Here is a 13,970-nt window from a genome sequence, read left to right as displayed (position 1 = left end):
TCTCTCCCAGCCTGTCTGCAGGGAAACATAAGCACTAAGAGCTTCTAGTCCTCTGCTGCTGGTCACATGTTCAAAAAAAAAAAAAACAGCCTTTGAAATACAGAGTACAAATAAATAAATAATATCAATAAACCATTTTAAATTGTCATACAAATATATATTTGAAATTAAATCTTTATTATTTTATGGAAATAACATGGTGCAAGCAGATTTCTGCCAGTCACAGCCTGTGTCTTAGAATAAAAGGGAGGTGAAGCCTCCATTAATCTACATGTAATATCCCGCCCCCCCATTGTGTTTAGCTGGTTAGTGGATATGGGTGGAGGGACGGAGTGGGCTGTCATTTACCATTTTGTATACGCCCTCATGTGTGACTTTATAGTCACATGGGCTGCTCAGATGTGATAGGGAGGAAATGCTCACCATAGAAACTCACTAAAAACTGAGCATGTGCAGAGCTGCCAACACTGCACTGCAAAATACCTAGCTGCATTGGGGACATAGACAGAAAGCTCACTGAAACCTGAGCATGCACAGAGTTGCCTCAGCAGCTGCAAAATCCCTAGCTGAAATGGGCAGAAGATGGGGTTGGGAGCAGCAGGATCAACCAGGTTTTTTGCAGAATACAGAAAACTATTCGCATAGTGACTGGGTGAGTATGAACAGCATGTGATACACCATTTATTCATAGCTTTTTTATGATATGGGTTTAATGACACTTTTTGCCCCATTGGCTTTATACTGGTATGAATTACTTTCATCATTAAATTACATTGAACTATAGGACATTTGTTTAGTGTTCTCATTGGATTGTATGTGTGTGGATTGTATGTGTGTGGATTGTATGTGTGTGGATTCTCAACTCTGGGTACTTTCCCTTTTTTTCTGAGAGTGGTCTGAACCAGAACCTGTGTTTACTATGCTTCAGTTTATGATTGCACAGGAGCCTCTGTATCCTGTTCATTCATCTGCGTCTGCAGCTGAGGCCACGGAAAGGAACCGTGGAATGTGTCTCCTCAGTCCCTTTCTCTGTTTCAAAAGTGAGACTTCAGGGGTCTGCTTATACCCGTGATATTTTATAGAACCCCCCCCCCCACTCCCCCCACAGCATTGTGCAAAAATATATAACACATTATTTAACATATTGTAAGAAAAAAAATTGTAAGAAAATCTGCCAAAAAATGTCTAATTAGACTAAAAATCCACACCCGAATATGTAGTATAATTTAGCCACACTCACTGTTTGCCAGCCCACCATCTCCCTGGTAGGGGCCCCAGGGCATTACTTTGCCCAGGGGCCCAAAACATGGCTGCAGATGAACTGCGCTGATAAGAAAAGTTGGTATTTCTTGACAGATAGTTTTACTTTCACTTTGAGAGCAGCATATTTATAAAGAGCTAAAACACCCACTCCTCACTCAGTCTTCTTCACTCACACCACAATTTATGGCTCGCCATTGCACGTAGCAGCAATACACCTTCATCTTCTTGAGGCAGAAGCCTTGAAAGCAACTCTAGACGCCACCGAAACGAAACTCACTCATACAAGGTTAGTAATACTTAAAATAAATCAAGACAGACATGAGCAGACATTTTAAGACAAACAGCCAACAAATATAAAAGACTACCTACAGAGTTAGGTATGATGATGTGCAAACCTGTAGATTGTTTATCTCCTCTAACAGCAAGATTCTCTAGATATAATAATGAGAACACTCATCAAGGTGTCTTTTTCTGAATGTCAAGGATGTTATAAAAGTTTGGGCTTCAACCATCCAAGTCACCAAGATATACAGTGAAAATATATAATTACTGTATATCATATGTGGAATTGATGATTAAATTATTTCACCAATGTACAATGTAGCTTATACCTAAAGCCAAAACTTGTTTCTATAATGTGGATTAGAGGATTAGACCCCCTGCCATGTTTTTTATTGCTGTGCGTGCCCCCGTTCGGAAGACTAGAGGGATGATTTTGTGAATGTCTGTGCAAACGTAACAAATATGTTTTGTAATGTTTGTATTATGTGTGTAATTGTTTCCTCATCCCACTGAATGTAACAACTCTAACATTTGATCCTATGAGAAAAATTGTTTAAAAACATTTGCCCCTATTGGTTAAGCAGGGTTCCCCACAGAGATGGAACTAGTTGATCAAGTAGAGCAGGAATATGCAATTAGCGGACCTCTAGCTGTTGCAGAACTACAAGTCCCATGAGGCATAGCAAGACTCTGACAGCTACAAGCATGACACCCAGAGGCAGAGGCATGATGGGACTTGTAGTTTTGCAACAGCTGGAGGTCCGCTAATTGCATATCTCTGAAGTAGAGTAATCCTCCATACCAAGGGATCCCGACCGGGGCCATCTTTAATATCCATTGAACCCTGGGCAAACATTTTCGTGGGCCCTCCCAAATCCACTTATCAACTATTTGCAGGCAGTGTGGGCTCAAGGGGCAGCTGATTTGGGCCTCAAAACAGTGACTGGGTCGGGGGCAGTTGCCCCTTTTGCCCTGCATTAAAGACGGCCCTGATCCCGACCATAAACCCCTTCATGATGGGAGGTAAAACAAATCTTAATGCCGGCAACTTTGACACGTGTTAGTAAAACTGTACATATCATCGCAACTACTTAGCATATCCAGGTGTATTATAGTGCATTTTTCAGGATGAATTGGGTCTTTATTTGATAGTAAATAATAATGGATATCTCCTCATTTTTTATTATCAAAGAAAAACTGTCCCAAAATATAATTTTTGCTGTCCCCTCAAAATAATTCAACACACAGCCATTAATCTCTAAACCTCTGGCAACAAAAGTGAGTACACCCCTAAGTGAAAATGTCCAAACTGGGCCCAATTAGCCATTTTCCCTCTTCTGTGTCATGTGACTCGTTAGTGTTACAAGGTCTCAGGTGTGAATGGGGAGCAGGTGTGTTAAATTTTATGTTATTGCTGTCACTCTCTCATACTGATCACTGGAAGTTCAATATGGCACCTCATGGCAAAGAACTCTCTGAGGATATGAAAAAAAGAATTGTTGCTCTACATAAAGATGGTCTAGGCTATAAGAAGATTGCCAAGACCCTGAAACTGAGCTGCAGCATAGTGGTCAAGACCATACAGTGGTTTAACAGGACAGGTCCCACTCAGAACAGGCCTCACCATGGTCCACCAAATTAGTTGAGAGCAGTTGAGTGCTCAGCATCATATCCAGAGGTTGTCTTTGTGAAATAGAAGTTTGAGTGCTGCCAGCATTGCTGCAGCGTTTGAAGGGGCGGGGGGTCAGCCTGTCAGAGATCATACGCCGCACACTGAATCAAATTGGTCTGCATGGCTGTCATCCCAGAAGGAAGCCTCTTCTAAAGATGATGCACAAAAAAGGCCACAAACAGTTTACTAAAGACAAGCAAGCTAAGGACATGGATTACTGGAACCATGTCCTGTAGTCTGATGAGACCAAGATAATCTTATTTGGTTCAGATGGTGTCAAGAGTGTGTGGGGGCAACCAGGTGAGGAGTACAAACAGTGGCGTAACTAGAACCTTCAGGGCCCCGATGCAAGAAACCATGAAGGGCCCCCCTGAACCCCAGACAGGGCCCTTCCCTCCAAGTCCGGCGGTGGAACTCCAGGGCGTGGTCACAGGTATGACCCTTTGTGAGCCCTGTAGTTCCACCACTGACATCAGTAGTTTAAACTCATAGGGCTGCAATGCATCTGTGTGCTTAAAGTTTGTTTATCCGGGAGAAGTATGCAGTGCAGTGTGGACCAGACTCGGGGGGGGGGGGAGCGGGGGCGGGACTCTGGCTGGGGAGAACAGACATCGTACTGAGCGCCAATGCATGGAGCAGGAGAGGGGTACTCTGAGGAGCCAAGGGTACTCTGAGAAGCCAGCCGAGGACACAGGTCATGCGGGGAATGCACAACTAAAGAGCAGCCAGTGCGATAGTCGAGCATGGAGCTCTGCTAGTCACCCTCCACCTCCAGCCACCCGTGTGCATGGTGCACTGGTACCCCTAGCTGCCTATGCTGCTGCTGGCCATATGTAGAGGGGGCTGCATGGGCCCAGTTGCAGTGGCGACTGCTGCACCCCCTATAGTTACGCCCCTGAGTACAAAGACAAGTGTGTCTTGCCTACAGTCAAGCATGGTGAAGGGAGTTTCATGGTCTGGTACCTGGGGCTGCATGAGTGCTACCAGCCCTGGGGAGCTACAGTTCATTGAGGGAACCATGAATTCCAACATGTACTGTGACATACTGAAGCAGAACATGATCCCCTCCCTTCGGAGCCTGGGCCCCAGGGCAATATTCCAACATGATAAGGACCCCAAACACACCTCCAAGATGACCACTGCCTTGCTAAAGAAGCTGAGGGTAAAGGTGATGAACTGGCCAAGCATGTCTCCAGACCTAAACCCTATTGAGCATCTGTGGGGCATCCTGAAACAGAAGGTGGAGGAGCGCAAGGTCTCTAACATCCACCAGCTCTGTGATGTCGTCATGGAGGAGCGGAAGAGAATTCCAATGGCAACCTGTGAAGCTCTGGTGAACTTCATGTCAAAGAGGGTTAAGGCAGTGCTGGAAAATAATGGTGGCCACACAAAATATTGACACTTTGGGTCCAATTTGGACATTTTCACTTAGGGGTGTACTCGCTTTTGTTGCCAGCGGTTTAGACATTAATGGTTGTGTGTTGAGTTATTTTGAGGGGACAGCAAATTTACACTGTTATACAAGCTGTACACTGACTACTTAACATTGTAGCCAAGTGTCATTTCATCAGTGTTGTCACATGAAAAGATATAATGAAAATATTTACAAACATGTGAGGGGTGTACTCACTTTTCTGATATACTATATTCTTATATATGTGATAAGCATCCATCACCTGTAAACGGAATGTTCAGTCCTAAAGCAACCACCCCTCATGGGAAGAATACACACTTACCAGCTAAATATGACCCCCTAATTAAAGACAAGTCAACAGAGCTTACAATCGAGCACCCAGCTTTAGATCACCATAGAGCAACTCCTCACTCTCTTCTTGCTGGCAGATGGTTATCAGTCGGTTCTCAATCAGGTATCATCCAATAAAGTTCATCTCCTAAAACCCAGTAGTCCAGACATTATGGTCACCTGCTGACTTGGCATCATCCACAGGCAGCTTAAAGTGGTTCTTCCTTTTTTGTCTCTCTCTTTTTCTGTCTTGTATGTGACCCTGTAGCCTAGGCAGGAGGAAACTGTGACGACTTGCTGTCCACTTGCTTTGATCAGTTGCAGGGTAATGTGCTGTCCTTTATCTTCTTAGCAGAATATTTTTATGTTGTTGTCCTACTAAAGTTAATGCTGCAATATGGAGGATCTGAGATCCGTATTTGCCTGATATTTAAAGGAGTGGTAAATGCAGCTTATTAATGATGGTGTAAGGAGTTCACAGAAAGAAAATACTTTAAGTATGTTTGCATGTCTTCATCTGAGTGTTTCCTCATTCTCCTCAGCCAGGGCATGCTCAGATGAAGACATGCAAACATACTTGATGTATTTTCCTTCTGTGGACTCCTCACATTAATAAGCTGTATTCATGACTCCTTTAAAAATCATCAGGCAAATATGGATCTTAGATCTTCCATATTGCAGCATTATCTCTAGAAGGTATATTCTGATAAGGGACAGCATACTACCATGCAACTGGTCACAGCAACTGGAGGGAGTGGACAGCAAGTTGTTGTAGTTTTACGCTGCCAAGGCTATGGAGTCACCTACAACACATTTAAGCTGCCTGTGGATGGTGCCAAGTCAGCAGGTGATCACACGGTCGACTGGGTTTAAGGAGATTAACTTTATGGGGTGATGCCTGATTGACAACTGACTCATAACCACCTGCCAGCAGGTATAAGAATGAGTTAAGTAGAATTGGCGCTATACCTTTAAATGGGACAATATATAAGCCAATGAAAACTGTTAAACTAAAAATTACTTATGTGCTAGCCCCGTCTATAGAATATTAAAAAAGTCACAGTTACTTTGCTGAGTAACTAAGTAGTAGTAACCGTGTTACTAACACAATTACTTTTTTGGGAGAAGTCATTTGTAACTTAACTAATTACTTTTTTAAAGTAAGATGACCAACACTGGTACAGGTACTGCTGCCGGATTCTGGTACTGCTGGCTGGTACTGGTACTGCTGGTGGGTACTGGTACTGCTGGTGTGTACTGATACTGCTGGTGGGTACTTTTACTGCTGTCTGGTACTGTTGGCTGGTACTTCTGGTGGCTACTGGTACTGCTGGTGGGCACTGGTACTGCTGGTGGTTACTGCTGGTTGGTCCGGGTACTGCTGGCGGGAACTGCTGGCTGGCACTGGTACTGCTGGCTGGTACTGCTGGTGTGTACTGATAATGCTGGTGGGTACTGGTACTGCTGGCTGGTACTGCTGGTGGGTACTGGTACTGCTGGTTGGTACTGCTGGCGGGTACTGGTATTGCTGGTTGGTACTGCTGGTGGGTACTGGTACTGCTGGCCGCTACTGCTTCTGGCTGGTACTGTTGGTGGGTACTGGTACTGCTGGCTGGTACTGGTACTGCTGGCTGGTACTGGTACTGCTGGCTGGTACTGCTGGTGGGTACTGGTACTGCTGGTTGGAACTGCTGGCTGGTACTGGTACTGCTGACCGGTACTGGTGACTGGTACTGTTGGCTGGTACTGCTGGCTCTGGCACTGCTGGCTGCTGTCCAAGATTGCAGGTTCCTGTGCATTAGTGTGACAGAAGCATGCAGCTGCAGTAGAGAGTACAGCGTACATTTGGTATCACTCCGCCTGTGAAGGACCTGGCGCTATACAGGAAGCATCGGCTCTGCTTCCTCTAGTGGTGGCTCCATTCTTCGCACTAATGCTCGGCGATGGCGGGTCTGAAACCTGTGATCTGGGCTTGCCGAACTGCCATCTCAGAGCAAGACGTGGTGGACCCCATCGGAGGGCGCCACAGGCCACATGGGATAGCGGTTGGGCATCTCTGTATTAGAGCATGCTTAATTAGTAAATAAGGTGATGCTATATTAATTTTGAATACCCAATCAAGGCGAAGGAAAATTTTAAGGATATGTGCTTGCACCTGATTGGATAAGTAAAGTGAACATTGACTTTGCAAAGCGCATATTCACTTATTCCTAATTGAACAGCTTCGGCAACATAGGAAAAGAGATTAGCATAATGAAAATACAATTTTTGTGTGTATATACAGTAGTTATAGAGAGATATAAAGATCTATAAATAAGTATGTTCTTCTTTAAATCTTTTAGTCTGTGGATGTGGATCACGGAAGATAACTTCACACCTTCCAGATGGCTACAACAGGAGGTATGTTTTGTTCTCAATTAGGATGGGCTTTAGGTTTGGGCCTTCCATTGATTGGAGGCTAATCCATCAAATTCAAGGATCATGCTCCTCGAAAATGAATGTAACAATCTGATCACCCAAATTCTTCATAACATTAATGCACTGCAATGAGTCAGCTGACTTAGAAGGGTCAATAATGGGGGCTTTGTTTTGTGGCAGACCCCTCACTATAAAGCAGGGTTGTTAAATACAGTTTTTATGGTATTATTATCGATATCCTGTAACTTATATTGATGAGGAAAGTTCCAAGAATGTCCATTTAGTTATTCTGTAAAAACTCAAAAATTGATTTAATAATAAAACAGCAAAATATTACAAGAACAATATCAAAATGTAGAATGTAAAAATAACATCAATAGTGTATTATATTCTTAAGATAAAGATTGAATCAAATATGTGTCTTTGTGTGTTTGTGTGTGTGTCAGAAGAAAATCTGTCTTAATCAGCCTTTCTGTTTCTAGATTTTACTCCTAAAATCTGACCCCCACTTTATCTTTAAAAGGGCTGGTTTAATCTGAGACTCTTCTAATGAGACATAACTTCCCTCCCACCTCTCACGCAAGGATGGGTATTGTTCAGTTTCTATGCATTGACATTCCTGAGGAGTGGGAAAGAACAATGTGTGAAACTATTTAACATATACAATATAAGTTTCCTTTAAAATCTAAATCAAATACTAAAAAAATCAGTATGTATATTATATTCATTGAAAATCCAATGTTCTTATTGATATCCTAATCAAGAAATATTGTAGTAAAAATAACTTAAATTCTCATATTTACACAAACTTTTTCATCTTAAGAAATGTGAAACCTTTCTTCTCATGTGATGGGGGAAGGTGAGGGAAACAAGTCCAAATTCCTAACACAAGTTGACTCTCTATAGAAATGCTTATGACGCTTATAACAACAGATATATACTTTTACAACAATAAGAGCCTATATAATTTCACTTTTTCCATAACTAAAAGATATAAATATATATATATATATATATATATATATATATATATATATATATATATATATATATATATACACACATTTGAATTATTCTGTAAAGATCTAATCCATTCATTCATTCGTTAATATTTGTTAATTGATGAATATTAGATTAAAGAAACTTTCTAACATTTCCCTCTCAAAATGATTGATTAAACAATCGTAATCATCTTCTTATCTAAATCCATTTACAACCGCATCTCATTCATATCCATACATGCAATAATAATTGATTTGAATATATTTTCAATTTTGATTCTATATAGGAAAAAGTGAACTTAATAAACCCTTTGCTTCATATACCATAAAAATATTGTCTCCCTTATTATTTTCTTTTACCAAATGATCAATCCCCTGAATATTAATAAATGTAATATTGTAGTACGATACTTTGACGTATGAATGTCACTTCAAAAATATATATTTCATACTTTCCCTTCAAATTGTGTTTAGCATAAATCTATAATCCATACAAACTTTCAAATAACCTTTCAAAATGTGAACCTAAAATATGTTTCCTAAAGTGGTGTTGCCATTTAAGAAAAAAATACTGCAGCAGCTGACTTTTAATAATTGGACACCTACCTGTCCCAGGGTCCAGCTATGCGGGGGATCAAAGTCTCACTTGTCTACCCCTCCATTCGGCCTCATGTCGCAATTGGCTGTGCAATCATCTGGAACCTGTCACGTGTCCCAGATGATTGACAAGAGGGAGAGGGCAGACTGAGCCCTTCCTGCACCGAGGGGAAGTGATGTCCCCAGCCCAGGCACTGAAGGAGGCAGACTATGAGAGGCCCCCTAGAAACAGCCATTTAGAGGTGAGTAAAAAAAAAATCCACATTTTATTTTTTTAGGCACATTCATGAATTATTTTTTTGGGTGCAATTCCACTTTAACTTCAATTCATTCATATATGTGAGATGATTTAAAAAAAAAATACATATTATAATCTAAAGTTAGTCCTAACTTGTCTATGTGTACTTTAGGAAAATGTACTGTTATCTTAATTAACACCAGATGTTCCTCCTAACTAAAGCACCTCTATTGGGAAGAGGTTTAACCCTTTCAACTCTGAAAATACACTATATGTGATTATAAAATTTGATGTGTAAAAATATCTCATCTTGATGATAAACATATCACATCACTAATGGATTGATTATTTCATCAGTAATCAGAAAATCAAAAGTCATTTTTTTTTTTTAAAGTGTCTCTCTTATTAGAGGTCTTGAGGTATTTTTTCTGCACTCTGTAAAGTTGGAAAAACTTTATTGAACATAAAAAGACAACAATAATTATAACAAATGAATCTCTTGTGTCAAATCTTCTCCCAGAATTGATATTCTTAAGTAGTGATGGACGAACTTCCGACGGGACGTTTCGCGAACGCTTACCGCGAACGGGGCTGAACGTTCGCGAAACCGAACGTTTGCCGCGGGCTCAATTGACTTCAATGGGAGGCGAACGTTTCAAACCTTTAGGGCGAATTTGCGGCCATTAGGTAATTATTAGCAGGGAAATCATAGTCCCACCACATGGCCAATGTCATAATACATGTATGAGGTGAATTTGGGATCCATAACTACAAGCATTCTTTTTTTATATGGGAAATTGTTCTGACAATTCAGGACTGTGGCACGCATGAAGGCAATGGAGGAGAGGGAAGGTCAGGGACCAGGGTAGGCAGAGAAGAGGGTGCAGGAGATGATCACCAGCAGCGTCACATACAGCAATGACACATGCACCGTGATAGAGGCATCTGACAACAGCACTGTGATAGAGGGCACTGACATCAGCAGAGTGACATAAAGCATTGACACCAGTACCGTGACATACAGCATGGACAGCAACACCATGATAGAGAGCACTGACAGCAGCACCGTGACATACAGCACTGACATCAGAAGCGTGACATACAGCACTGACATCAGCACCGTGATATACATCATTGACAGCAGCACCGTGACATACAGCACTGACATCAGAAGCGTGACATTAAGCACTCACACCAGCACCGTGATATGCAGCACTGACAGCAGCACCGTAAGCAGCCCCAGGAGGAAGTCAGCACAGCACAGGGATGGTGGGAGCCCCTCATAATAAGAATCCCCAGGAGGAAGTCAGCACAGCACAGGGATGGTGGGAGCCCCTCATAATAAGAACCCCCAGGAGGAAGTCAGCACAGCACAGGGATGGTGTGATCCCCTCATAAGCAGCCCCAGTAAAAATATGACACCGCTCAACCTCTTCAAAGAGGAGGGTAGGGGCATATAGTACGGTGTGCTTTTTTGGGACAAGGAAGTGAGCCAAATGAAGAAGAAAGAAGGTCTCTGTGCTTGATTAAAAAAAATAGTTTATAGACATATACATGGTCTACTGGTTACATGTGTTGAATTCCTCCGAGATCCATGCCTCATTCATTTTTAGAAATGTGAGGTAGTTAACACTGTCGTGAGCTAGGCGAGTACGCTTATCGGTCACGATCCCCCCTGCTGCGCTGAACGTCCTTTTGGACAGGACACTGGATGAAGGGCAAGCCAACAGTTCCATTGCAAATTGGGCAAGCTCTGGCCAGAGGTCAAGCCTGCCCACCCAGTAGTCCAGGGGTTCATCACTCCTCAGAGCGTCCACATCGGCCGTTAACCCGATGTAGTCGGACACCTGACGGTCTAGGCGTTCCCTGATGCTGGATCCGGATGACACCTGTCGATGGGTCAGCTGAAAGAATGACCTCATATCCGAAGTCACCAACACATCTTCAAACCGGCCTCTTCTTGCAGGCGCTGTTGGATTGGTACCCGCAAATCCTTCTCTGGGAGTGGGAATTGCTCCTCTGCCAGTGCACGCAAAAGCAGAATGCAGCATTTCTCGAAGCAAGGCCTGGAAGTGCTGCATTCTGACAGCCCTCTGCGACGGCGGTAACATTTACGCCATTTTGTGTTTGTACCGGGGGTCTAAGTACGTTGCCACCCAGTACTGGTCCTTGACCCTTATGCTTTTTATACGGGGGTCCCTATTAAAACACTGGAGCATGAAGGCCCCCATTTGCACTAAAGTGGAAGCGGTGTGGTGGCCTGGCTCCTGCTCATCATCCAGGATAATGTCGTCCTCTTCATTCTCCTCTCCCCATCCACGCACAACAGGGATCCCAGAAAGGTTTAAAGCACACTCTTCTTGCTCCTCCTCATCCGCCCCGGCACCATCCTCCTCTGACTCCTCTTCAGACTCCTGTTGTTGACTTGTCTCAGATAGAGTAGCCCCCCCTGGGAATTCATCCAGCATTGCCACTTCCTCATCTTCTCGCTCCTGCTCCTCCACAGCCTGATCAATGACACGGCGCAATGCACGCTCCAGAAAGAAGGCATAAGGTACCATGTCACTGATGGCGCCATGGCTGCGACTGACCAGTTTGGTGATCTCCTCAAATGGCCGCAGAAGTCTGCATGCGTCGCGCATGAGCAGCCACTGGCGCGGTGAAAAAAAACCCAGCTCCCCAGAACCGTTTCTTTCGCAGAGTTCATACAGGTAGACGTTAACTGCACGTTTCTGCTGGAGCAGCCTATCAAGCATATAGAAGGTTGAGTTCCATCGCGTCGGGCAATCGCAAATAAGACGTCTGACCGGCAGATGGTGTCGCCGCTGAATGTCAGCAAGGCGAGCCATGGCCGTGTAAGATCTTCTGAAATGGGCCGAGATTTTCCTTGCCTGCCGCAAGATGTCCTGGACCCCAGGGTATTTGACAAGGAATCGCTGCATGACCAAGTTTAAGACGTGTGCCATGCATGGCACGTGCGTGATTTTGCCCTGTTTCAATGCGCTAAGCAGATTGGCACCGTTGTCACACACCACTTTACCAACTGTCAAATTGAGCGGTGTTAGCCACTGATCTGCCTGTGAACGCAAAGCTGAAAGGAGTGCCGGGCCAGTGTGGCTCTTGGCTTCCAGGCACAACAGACGCAGCACGGCATGGCAATGTCTCACCTGGCATGTGGAATAGGTTCTGGGGAGCTTGGGCGGTGCAGCGGAAGAGACGCTAGAAGCGGAAAAGGAGGAGCCAGCTGAGGAGGAGAGGGAGGAGGATGGAGTAGGAGGAGGAGGAGAAGAAGAGTCAGGCCTGCATGCAATCCGTGGCGGTAAAACCAAATCTACACGGGTGCCACGGGTTACATGCTTGACGGCCGTCAGAAGGTTCACCCAGTGGGCAGTAAAACTGATATACCTTCCCTGCCCGTGTTTGCTAGACCACGTGTCTGTGGTCAGATGTATCTTGGCACCGACACTGTGTGCCAGAGATACATTCACTTGCCGCTGAACATGGCCATATAGCTCTGGGATGCCCTTCTCCGAGAAATACTTCCTTCCTGGGACCTTCCATTGTGGTGTTCCAATGGCCACAAATTTGCGAAAGGCCTCCGAGTCCACCAGTTTATATGGCAGTAGTTGGCGGGCTATCAGTTCTGACAAGCCAGCCGTCAACCGTTGGGCAAGAGGGTTATCCGGCATCATCATTCTTTTACGCTCAAACATTAGGCCCACGGAAGCCTGCCTTTTTGCAGAAAAACGTGAGCTTGGCGTTGATGGAAGGTGGAGTGGAGGACAATTGTGAGGAGAGAGGAGAAGGAGAAGACGAGGCTGGACGGTGAGAGCCTGCAGTGTGGCTTTGAGTGTTCCGTTGCTCCCACTGGGCTCGGTGATGGCTGCTCATGTGCCTTCTTAAGGCGGTCGTCCCTAGGTGAGTGTTGGGCTTACCGCGACTAATGCGTTGACTGCAAAGATTGCAGATGGCAACGCTATTGTCAGCAGCGGACACGTTAAAAAAAGCCCACACTGCGGAGCCATATGCCAGTGTCCTGGGAGCGCCAGATGTGACCGTACATGGTCGATGACTCGCTCCTGATACATTTGCAGTCTGCTTTGTCCCTCCTGTGCAATGTAAGTTATTCCTGCTTCTCCTCCCTATCTGCTGGTCCATATCTCCCTCTGAACTCCCCTCCTCTTCCTCTCTTGTGGGCACCCACGTGACATCACTAGACACGTCATCATCAACGTCACCTTCCCCACCGCTATAAGTAGAGATTTCGGAGTAGGCAGCAACACCGGGGACCAACCTCCTCCTTGGGCTGATCTGGGTACTGTCGTCAGACTGCTGAGTAGCGGTTGTTGCTGCCTCCTCTTCCTGATCCAATACCAATAGTGGCTGCGCATCAGAAATGTCCTCTTGATATGGATCGGAAAATAATTCCAGTGACTCAAGCGGAAGGTATGTGGTGGTGGTGGTGGTGGTGGTGGTGTTGTTGGTGGTATTGTCTTTGGGGGTGCACATAGCAGAGAGTGAAGAAGAGGGTGCAGATCGAGAGGATGAGGAGGGTGCAGAAGAGTAAGGCTGAGCGAGCCACTCAACCAAGTCTGGTGCGTCCTTTAAAGTAATTGAACGCACCTTCTGCAACTTCCCACTTTGGCTCAAGCCTGTTGCTCCTGCCCTACCCCTACCACCCCTGCGGAAGGGCCTGCCTCTTCCTCTGCCTGTCATTTTTTAAATGACCCTGTGACAAAACTCTTAGTCCCTATA

The 13,970-nt window shown here is 44.6% G+C and overlaps 1 pseudogene across 1 annotated transcript in view; it reads left to right on the top strand.

The window, feature by feature from the left end:
* Positions 1-1,393: 1,393 nt before the first annotated feature.
* Positions 1,394-13,970, top strand: part of LOC143923446 (up-regulator of cell proliferation-like) — a 32,240-nt pseudogene continuing 19,663 nt past the window's right edge. The window contains exons 1-2 of the transcript XR_013261725.1: positions 1,394-1,549; positions 7,304-7,361. The product of XR_013261725.1 is annotated as an up-regulator of cell proliferation-like (transcript). The remainder of the gene's footprint in view (positions 1,550-7,303; positions 7,362-13,970) is intronic.

The sequence above is a fragment of the Lithobates pipiens genome, unplaced genomic scaffold (assembly GCF_037356315.1).
Source record: "Lithobates pipiens isolate NorthernLeopardFrog02 unplaced genomic scaffold, aLitPip1_a1.2 Scaffold_22, whole genome shotgun sequence".
In the NCBI taxonomy this organism is placed as follows: Eukaryota; Metazoa; Chordata; class Amphibia; order Anura; family Ranidae; genus Lithobates; species Lithobates pipiens.
Note: the sequence above shows the minus strand (reverse complement) of the source record. Positions and strands in the feature narration are given on the sequence as shown.